This window comes from Mesoplodon densirostris, chromosome 4 (genome assembly GCF_025265405.1).
Source record: "Mesoplodon densirostris isolate mMesDen1 chromosome 4, mMesDen1 primary haplotype, whole genome shotgun sequence".
Taxonomy (NCBI): Eukaryota; Metazoa; Chordata; class Mammalia; order Artiodactyla; family Ziphiidae; genus Mesoplodon; species Mesoplodon densirostris.
This window is the reverse complement of record NC_082664.1, coordinates 39,993,101-40,001,959: the sequence shown is the minus strand read 5'-3', so window position 1 is coordinate 40,001,959 and position 8,859 is coordinate 39,993,101.

The window sequence follows — 8,859 nt, the reverse complement described above, 5'->3', positions numbered from 1 at the left end:
CCCTATTAAAACAACAATATTTAAATTAGACCAATTAATAACCCTACAATGGCCTCTAAGTGTTCAAGTAAAAGGAAGAGTTACACTTCTCTCACTTTAAATCAAAAGGTAGAAATGATTCAGTTTACTGAGGAAGGCCTGTCATAAGCTAAGATAGGCCAAAAACTAGGCCTCTTGCACCAAACAGTTAGCCAAATTGTGAATACAAAGGAAAAGTTCTTGAAGGAAAGGAGAAGTGCTACTCCAAGTGAACACGAATGGTAAGAGAGTGAAACAGCCTTACTGCTGATATGGAGAAAGTTCTTATGATCTGGATAGAAGATCAAACCAGCCACAACATTCCATTAAGCCAAAGCCTAATCCAGCACAAGGCCCAAACTCTCTTCAATTCTATGAAGGGAGAGAGGTGAGGAAGCTGCAGAAAAACGTTTGAAGCTAGCAGAGGTTGGTTCATGAGGTTTAAGGAACGAAGTCATTTCCATAACATAAAAGTACAAGGTGAAGCAGCTGATGTAGAAGCTGCAAGTTATCCAGAAGATCTTGCTAAGATAATTAATGAAGGTCATTACACTAAACAATAGATTTTCAGTGTAGATGAAACAGCATTCTATTGGAAGAAGACTTTCATAGCTAGAGAGAAGAAGTCAATGCCTGGCTTCAAAGCGTCAAAGGACAGGCTGACTCTCTTGTTAGGGATTAATGCAGCTGGGGACTTGAAGTTGAAATCAATGCTCATTTGTCATTCGGAAAATCCTAGAACCCCTAAGAATTATGTGAAATCAACTTTGCTTTTACTCTATAAATGGAACAACAAAGCATAGATAATGGTACATCAACAGTTTACAACATGGTTTACTGAATATATGAAGCCCAATGTTGAGACCTACTGCTCAGAAAAAATATATATTCCTTCAAAATATTGACAATACACCTGGTCACCCAAGAGCTCTGATGGAGATGTACAAACAAGACTAATGCTGTTTTCATGCCTGCTAACACAAATCCATTCTGCAGCCCATGGATCAAGGAGTAATTTTGACTTTCAAGTTTTATTATTTAAGAAATACGTTTCATAAGGCTATAGTTGCCATAGATAGTGATTTCTCTAATGGATCTGGGCAAAGTACATGGAAAACCTTCTGGAAAAGAATTCTCCATTCTAGATGCAATCAAGAAAATTTGTGATTCATGGGAAGAGGTCAAAGTATCAACATTAACAGGAGTCTGGAAGAAGTTGACTCCAGCCCTCGTGTGTGACGTTGAAGGGTTAAGACTTCAATAGAAAACTGCAGATGTGGTGGAAATATCAAGAGAACTAGAATTAAAAGTGGAGTCTAAAGATGTGCCTGAATTGCTGCAATCTCATTATAAAACTTTAACAGATGAGGAGTCACTTCTTATGGGTGATCAAAGAAAGTGGTTTCTAGAGATGGAGTCTACTCCTGGTGAAGATGCTTTTTTTTTCTTTTTTTTTATTAGTTTCTGCTTTATAACAAAGTGAATCAGTTATACATATACATCTGTTCCCATATCCCTTCCCTCTTGCGTCTCCCTCCCTCCCAACCTCCCTATCCCACCCCTCCAGGTGGTCACAAAGCACCAAGCTGATGATATCCCTGTGCTATGCGGCTGCTTCCCACTAGCTATCTATTTTACGTTTGGTAGTGTATATATGTCCGTGCCTCTCTCTCACTTTGTCACAGCTTACCCTTCCCCCTCCCCATATCCTCAAGTCCATTCTCAAGTAGGTCTGTGTCTTTATTCCTGTTTTACCCTTAGGTTCTTCATGACATTTTTTTAAAAAAATTCCATATATATGTGTTAGCATACGGTATTTGTCTTTCTCTTTCTGACTTACTTCACTCTGTATGACAGACTCTAGGTCTATCCACCTCATTACAAATAGCTCAATTTCGTTTCTTTTTATGGCTGAGTAATATTCCATTGTATATATGTGCCACAACTTCTTTATCCATTCATCTGATGATGGACACTTAGGTTATTTCCATCTCCTGGCTATTGTAAATAGAACTGCAATGAACATTTTGGTACATGTCTCTTTTTGCATTATGGTTTTCTCAGGGTATATGCCCAGTAGTGGGATTGCTGGGTCATATGGTAGTTCTGTTTGTAGTTTTTTAAGGAACCTCCATACTGTTCTCCATAGTGGCTGTACCAATTCACATTCCCACCAGCAGTGCAAGAGTGTTCCCTTTTCTCCACACCCTCTCCAGCATTTATTGTTTCTAGATTTTTTGATGATGGCCATTCTGACTGGTGTGAGATGATATCTCATTGTAGTTTTGATTTGCATTTCTCTAATGATTAATGATGTTGAGCATTCTTTCATGCAAAAAAACAAACAACCCAATCCAAAAATGGGCAGAAGACCTAAATAGACATTTCTCCAAAGAAGATATACAGACTGCCAACAAACACATGAAGATTCCTTGAAGACTGTTGAAACGACAACAAAGGATTTAGAATATTACATAAACTCAGTCAATAAAGTACTGTCAGGGTTTGTGAGGACTGACTCCAACTTTGAAACAAGTTCTACTGTGGATAAAATGCTACCAAGCAGTATTGCATGCTACAAGAAAAATCGTGAAAGGAGGAGTCAATCAACACAGCAACCTTTACTGTTGTCATATTTCAAGAAATGGCCACCGCAACCAACACCCTGATCAGCCAGCAGCCATCAGCACTGAGGCAAGATCCTCTACCAGCAAAAAGATTACAACTTGCTGAAGTCTCAGATGATGATTAGCATTTTTAGCAATAAAGTACTTTTTATTTAAGGTATATAATTTTTTAGACATAATTCTATTTCACACTTAATAGGGTACAGTATAGTGTAAACATAACTTTTATATGCACTGAAAATTTTTAAAATTCCTGTCACTCACTCTACTGTGATATTCGCTTTATTGCAGTGGTCTGGAACTGAACCTGCAGTATCTCCAAGGTATGCTTGTAGTCAAGGAACCATCAGTCCTAGCTGGCAACTGAAATTTAAACCCAAACTGGAGGCAGAAGCCCCATCATATGAATAGGTTCTCAGGAGAAGGGGATGGGACGAAAGTTGCAGCTCAATATGCTGCAAGCCCCTAGCACTCACCCCAGTCACCACACCTCGGGCTTAGGCAGCAAAATCACATCTGGTGGGGACATACCTCCTTCAGTCCTAAGACTGCCTCAGCCTCTGAGTGGAGTTAAGCCTGCAGGTTGAAGGTCTTTGGCACTGGTATCCAAGCATGGCTCCTAGTAGAGGAGAGAGACAATGGGTAAGAAAACCAATAAAGATGTGAAATATTTGCAATTACCAAAAAAAGTTATAAGAAAGGAAAAAACAAAAGATGGAGATCAAAGAGAAAATAAAGGGAAAGGGGACATACTTTAGATTAAAAGTTTATAGAAAGTCTCTCTGTGGAAGTCACATTTAAGCTGCACACTAAGAGGGAGGAAAGAACCTAAGCCCAAAAGGAGTAAAAGGAAGAGCAGACCAGGCAGAGGGGAAAGCCCATGTAATAAGCTGCAGGGGCAGAAAAGTTTGGGATGTTAAAGAAACTGTAAGAAAGTGGGGCTGCAGTGGTGTAATGCAGGGGAGAGCAATGCGAAGTGATGTTGGACATAAACAAATGCAATATCATTCAGTGTGTAGACCAAGGTAAGGAGTTAGAACTTTTCCTTGCAGAGTACAAAGGGGACCCATTGAGGCTTTTATTTGTAGGGTGTATCATGATCAATTTGCAGCAGGAAGAAACAGAAGAGGAGAGTGTGGGACAAACGAGAGGGACCAACGAGAAGGCTGTTACCATACTCTGGGCAAGAGGTAAAAGTGTCCTGCCACAAAATGAACAGTGGAGACAGGAAGAAGAGGGCAGGTTGGAGATAAATTTTGGAGGTAAAATCAACAAGGACTCATTGATGAAATGGGTGTGGGAAGTAAGGACAAGCGAAAAGTCAGGGATAACTTCTCTGTTCCAGACGTCAGCAACTGGGTGAACAATGGCACTACTGGCCGAGATGGGAAAGATCCATTAGTCAAAGACATGTTTCAGAAGCAAAATCAGAAGATGCAGTTTGGACATTTTGAATTTGGTATATCCAAAATGGAGACAGCAAGGAAGGAAATTGAAAGTTGAGTGTGGAGCTCCCAGGAAAGGTTTTGGGTCCTGGGAGCAGATGGAACTATCCCGGCCAAGGGAATTCTGCAAGGATTTCCTCTTAAGGCATCTATCAATATATTACCTCTGTGTCTACATTACCTGTTCCACAATTGCACACATGTTACAGAGTGTGTTGTTTTAAAATTTCTTCTTTCATAAATAAAGAGATTGGAAGTAGAAAGAGGGATAATAAGAACCACAACAAAAAGACTAAATCCTCACGGCAGTATTCATATTAGGAAAATACTAGAAACAACCCAATTACTATCAGTAGGGGCTAGGCTAAATAAGTTATTGAACATACCTTAAATGTAATATAATTCAGCCACTTGAAATTGCTACCATAAATTTATATTTGTTTATTTTCTAGTATGGAAGATAAACAAATTATATTATATGGAAAAGGCATATTACAAAAACAAGTGCATATAAGTCATGTCATGTATTTGTAAGAGAAAAATTAATAACCATATTGATATAAACCCCCTCAAAGCCTTGAGAAATACATATGTTCTGAAATTTGATTAGCAGTTACTTTGGGTGGTGAAATTCTGGATGAGTTCTACTTTCTTCTTCATACTTTGATGCATTACCAGGTTATTTTTTACAATGAACACACATTTCTATATGTGTATGCTTTTACATCTTTATAATCAGAAAGAACAAAAACAGCCATTTTTATTTAGGTTAAACCAAACAGACAACAGTCTGGAAACTTCAGGTGGAAACCAGAAAGAGCCAGGCTGGCAGTCAGCTGCTCTGCCACTGCCGTGATCAAAACATGGTTTCTATTTATTCAATTCAATTCAACAAACACTTCCCATGTACCTACTCTGGGCCAGACTCTGGTTAGATGTTGAGGAAGCATAGACAAATCCACCATATTTCCTGACCTCAATAAACTCACAAGGAAATAACCTGGCTTTAGATACACATTTATAGATGATTACATTATTTTGCTAGGGTAACAAAATACCACAGACAGACTGGCATAAACAACAGAAATTTATTTGCTCATAGTTCTGGAAACCGGGAGTTCAAGATCAAGGTGTCAGTCAGCAGGTTTGGTTTCTTCTGAGGCTTCTCTCCCTGGCTTGCAGATGGCCACCTTCTCTTTGTGTCCTCACATAATCTTTCCTCTGTGCTGGTGCATCCCTAGTGTCTCTCTATGTCCAAATTTCCTCTCCTTATAAGTCAGATTGTATTAGGGTCTGCCTTTATGACCTCATTTTAACTTTATCACCTTTTTTTAAAGGCCTTATCTCTAAATACAGTCATATTCTGAGGTACTGGATGTTAGGATTTCAACATATGAGTTTGGGGAGACACAATACAGCCCATAACAAAGATCCACAAAATTAAACCTTCACTTGTATGATTCCTATTTATTTTGTGATTCACTACTGATGTCTTTTAAATTTTCTTTGTAAAATCTGAACCAGATATTCATTAATATCTTACAAAATAATAATAATCATATAAAGAAAATTATTCTCTTCTGGTAAAATGATTAGATACTATATGACACATTCATCTTTATGTTTCACATTTAAAATGTAGAAAAATTGACCAAAATGTAGTGAAGAAAGAAAGAAATTTTCATTCTGGTACCTATGAAACCTAGAATAGGAGTATTTGGAATAAAATTTCCAGCGAGTGAGATTATGTTTATTAACACAATAGATTTTTATAATTTGTTAATAACTCTTCAATTCACTTTGTCTTATGTGCAACAAGGTGAATTAGGCTGAAATAAAATCAGGAAGTAAAAAGCTAGAACCATCTCTAAGATTTAAAAAATATTTTTCCATATGTCATGTTCAAAAAATCCACTCACTTTGTCAGGAATGCTCAAAATCCATTCTGCTTTAAACTATAGTCCATATGAAAGGAAACAGAAAGCACCTCTTTGTTGGAGAAAAGGAGGCTTCCCAAGGGACTTAACTGAGCAAACACCCAACATAATATATCTGCCCATGGTAACAAAAATCAAATGAAAGAAAATGACTATTCTAAATTACAAGCAAGCTCACACCTTCTCAACAACATTCAGGATAATGCTATTAACGTGTGCTACTTAGCACACTTTAAAAAAGAATATTCCATTCCTACCTCCTCTGCATTCTCTTTTGTCCAAGATTCTACCTGTGAAACAGGAAGAGAGCAGGGCTGCCAAAAAAATAGCAGCATTTACCACCACAGTGCCAGGTATAGAGTAGATGTGGAGGGGGTATTTATTTGCTCCTTCTCTGAAATGTATTCCCCTGTCACCCCCTCTCCTTTCTCCACTGTACCCAAAGCACCTTTGGTAGCATCCATCTCCCAAACTCAGTCACATGGTGTAGATGGCCTTGACCCCACTACACGACCAGCTCTGGGAAAGGAGTCTATTTCGCTTAAGTCTGTCAGCATTTCCTATCTACTTTGTCTACCATGATTGGTTTAAAGATGAGCACATTACTTAGTCAGAACCAAAGAGATGTGGAAAGACTACTAAACACTCCTGGGAAGAAGAAGCTTTCTCTCTTTCCCCTAGTCAGTGGAGTATGAAGCCTAGAATTAAAGCAGTGATTTTTGTACTTAAAAAGAGGAATTTAGAGCTACAATGGGTCAACAATTGTAGCTTCCAATTGATACCCACACGTACATCCTTGGCATCTAAATCTGACATATATAATGATATGTCAGGGTGACATATCATTCCCTTGATTGATTAAGCTAGTTTGAATTATGTTTTCTGTCACTTGCAACCAAAAGATTTCTAACCAATTTAAATAGGAAAAGAATGAATGAAAGAAGTGATAAACCAGGTATCCAACCCCAGCAGGTATACAGGGAAATATACCTATTGCCGTAGGTACACTCTACATACATACACTGTGGACAACACTGTAATTTGTCACATAAAGACAAAGGGAAAAATTGCTTCCAGTTTCCTCTACAAGATAAAATTAAGATAAATCTACCCGATAGTCCTAATTCCCACCTCTACCCTTGGATGGTCAATTTTCAATCAACATGTAGATGATTCATTTTATAAATTCCCAGTAACAAATATCCAATTCTAACATAACTTTCTTTTCTCACATTCAATCATCAGTTGCTATATTTGATCCTTTTGACATAACTGAGCATATATTTTGCAAATGTTGGGAATGAAACTACTTTTATCTATCTATTAGAAGAAAAATACATGCTAAACTCTGTTAGGAACTTTATATACATAATCTCATTAAACTGCACAATCACCCTGTGGGGAAGATCATGATGTCCTCATTTTAATTAATAAAAAGGAGGTTCAGAGAGGATATGGAGCTCGCCTAAGTTTACACAGCAAGGAAGTTGTAGAGTTGAGATTCCAGCCCAGGTCTAATTATTAAATCTGTGCTTTTGAATTATACATTAAGTCATTCAACAAAAAATTTCTGCACGTCACTGTGATAAGCAATGAGAATGCAAAAGAGAACTATTACAAGGTTCTCCCTTCAAGAAATTTACAGTCTCAGTAAGGAAAAATACATGTATGCAGTTCAATTACCTCAATACACAAAAATTGCTTTTACAAAGCAATGGACAAAGTAGGATGGGAACATAGGAGACAGAGTCTGTGAGTAAAAGAAAATTTTCATAAAGTAGGTTGATCCTGGGACTCAAATGATGAATAAGCAAAGAAGAGAGAAAAGAAATATCAGAGCAAAAGCTGTAGTGCTGAGTTGAGAAGAAAGGAAAGAAAGAAAGAAAGAAAGAAAGAGAAAGAAAGAAAGAAAGAAGGAGGAAAGAAAGAAAGAAAGAAAGAAAGAAAGAAAGAAAGAAAGAAAAAGAAAAAAGAAAGAAAGGAGAGGGTGGAAAAAGGGAGGGAGGAAGGGAGGGAGGGGAGGGGAGGGGAGGAAGGGAAGGGAGAAAATACAGCCTGGAGTGTTACAGACACCAAACACTGGCTGTGGCAGCAAAAGACTCAGAGGCAGGGTGTGGTCAGAGAGACAGAGGAATAGAAATGAAACCAGAGAGACCCACTACATAATGGAGAGGAATGGGGAAACTATTGATATTAATATACATCTTCCCTCTTTTTAAATAGGTCTGTGGCCTGGGGGGCCTAAACTTGAGAGACTTAACAGTGTTATCATTTTTGCTACTGTTGTTCAAGAGGAATCAGTCTGACAGTGAGATAGGAGCAAGAAACCATGTTTTAAACAGAAACCATGGTGCAACAGAAAACACTAGGCTCTCTGCCCTAGGGTCTATGCTAGAGTAGCATATTGCCAATGAGGAGAGAATGTACTTCTGTTTGCAAAGCAGAAGAGAGGGTAAACAATCAAATTATGTATGTTATCTGCTTTAAAACCTGGAAAGCCAACTGCATAGTTTTATGAAACACTGTTGAACTTGGAAGCTTCAAGGAGTATTCAACAATTACTGGAAGTTTTCAAATGCAAGGATTTCTGTCAATCATAAAAGTATCTACCTTCTGATGCATGAGGTAGAAAAATAATGATTAATTTAACTGAATTGAAGTAGAAACAGTCAAGTGTTAATCCACCCATGTAGGCAAAGCTTTAAAAAATTATAACAGTGTAACAGTTGCCAAATAGAAAGAAGTTTCTTGTGTTCTGCACTGTCTTATATATTAAATTCCCTTTTCTTTAGAATGCCTAATATAGATAGTGACAATGCTGGGTTTACAGAA